This window comes from Ctenocephalides felis, unplaced genomic scaffold, assembly GCF_003426905.1.
Source record: "Ctenocephalides felis isolate EL2017-DRISC unplaced genomic scaffold, ASM342690v1 CF-g0.4_SCAFFOLD_01886, whole genome shotgun sequence".
Taxonomy (NCBI): domain Eukaryota; kingdom Metazoa; phylum Arthropoda; class Insecta; order Siphonaptera; family Pulicidae; genus Ctenocephalides; species Ctenocephalides felis.
The window spans coordinates 153,954,051-153,956,457 of record NW_020538040.1 but is presented as its reverse complement, the minus strand read 5'-3'; positions in this window follow the sequence as shown (position 1 = coordinate 153,956,457).

Here is a 2,407-nt window from a genome sequence, read left to right as displayed (position 1 = left end):
ATTCAAAAAATATTCCGTTTCTATTGATAAGAAGACGTGCTTATTAGTTTTAACTAATCTGCTGATTAGTTCTAGCCAATCAGCACGTCTCCTTATCAATAGGAATAGAATGTTTTTTGAGTTTTCCATATCGGACGATTCGTGTTCTTGAAATCGTCGACGAAAACGTGTATCCGAACAGATATACACACACACACCCCACAAACATACATTTACATAAACAAATATCCATTTTTTCTAAGGTTTTTTTCTAAAAAATGCATCCGCCACGGACAAACAATTTGGCTGTGAAAAATAATCATTACACATACGCACATCAATTTATCAGATATTTAATATTGAAAAAAATTCTATTTATATCTTATTCTTCTTATCCTATTATCCTATTCTAGCTTTTTGCAACTGATTTCTTCATTCCTCATTTCTTCTAAATCTTACTTCTTACTTCTACTTATTTATTCAAATTCAACTTAACTTAATCCTGTCCAATTCTTCTTCAATTCTAACCTCTTTCTTGCTTTCTCCTTACTTCCAATTTTATTTTCTTTAACAATTCTAATTATACTTAACTTACTAATTACCTCTTTTAAAATGCTACTTTACTTCTATTTCTATGCAATTTCTAATCAACAATTCAATATCTATTAAACTTTTTTCTTATTGTTGGCGTGTGAGTCGGGCAAGCTACTGATAAGCCATTCCCGCCACATACTTATTGTTAAAATCTCTATAAAATATCTGATAATTTGATGTGCATATGTCTAATGTTCAGTTTAGATTGCAAAATGGCATTTTGTTACTTTTTAACTCGATCTTCCAAACCGCTAGGTCTGCCTTCCCAATAATTAAATCAGTTCTTCATTTTGTCAATACAAGTAAAATGTTTTTTGAATTATTGAAATCGAACGCTCCGTGCTCTCAAAAACTGAATTACCATTTTTAGCACTTTTTACCCCGTATATTCGAAATGGCTGGACCTGCCTTGGCCAAAAACTAATCAGCAAAAAAACACATCTTTATCAATAGACAAAAATTTGTATCCGAACACACACACACAAATACATCCATTTTTTCTAAGATATGCCAAAATGTTCAGAAACCTTTGAAACTTAAAGATTTATAAAAAAAATATTTTCGATATTTTGTGATTACTAGAACTTACCCTACTGGAAGTTAAAAACGTGAAAAGTATATAGAATAACAAAATAAAAATCCTGAGGGCAAACATAGCTGTTAAAAAAACAAAATATTATAAGAACTCTACGAATGAAAATCAAAATCAAAGGATGTTTCCTGACCCCATCAAAAGTCTCAATTCAAAGTTTTAATTTTGTGTCATTAGTCAATTCAGAACATTCCAATTTACATATAAGTCTTTACACCATGTTACTTCTTTGTATATTAAGTTTATTTACTTTAATTGTGTTCATTGTCACATAGTTCAGATTCTGTTTCTTTTAATTTGTAGTCCACTGAAAATTTTTAGAATTTTTACAATGTTTAATTCTTTATCAAAATGCTTTCGTTTTAAGCAATTATTCTGTAGGTTTCAAGTTTTCTAAGAACATTAGGTTTTATTATAATTTTCAGATAGTTTGGTAAAACTTACATTATTAATCACGTATAAACAAAATGTCCTTATGATATATTCGTAGTACAATTTCATTTAGCGTAGTTATGATAGAATGTGAATGTCCGTTTTAAATGTTACAAATTAATTAAGTCAGTGTATAATTCTAGTGAAGGATTTTTTTCTCTTGAAAAGTTTCCATCTATTGAATTTTATATTAATTTTCTTTAAGTTAATAATTCAATAAAAGCAATGGCTAGTGACGAAACTTCTTTGAAAAATTTGCATCTGTTGTTAAATATTTGGTAATCATTTTCTGTATACGCATTAAATAATATCAACTTTTATGCAGAATGCAAATTTCTAGAGTTATTGTATAGCATTTTGTTTGGTTTTAATTGTTGTTATTTAATTTATAATTTTTATTTAACGCCAATACTTTTCTAATCACGGCAAAAAATCACCAAAGCTTCATTTTTTTAACTAATTCATTTCAAGTTCTTAATTTCATTTCAATTTTTTCCCCAAAATGATTAAGTTTTATTTTATTTCGAAAATTGCAACTGAAAACTAAAATTAATATCGAAATATTTTTTACAGCAAATTTGTTAGCTTTTTGTATTATCATTTTTATTACTTCTATTTCCAAGTCACATTTCAAGCGAAAAATCATGCATAGTTAGAATTATAAAATAGAAAATGTATATTTTCATCAACATTAAAATTATCATTTTTTTCATGCACAATTGTCCATATTTTCATATTAAATAAATTGCAAATATAAATTGAATCATTAGAATTTAGATTGGACCCCAAATCAGATATTTCTTTCATATA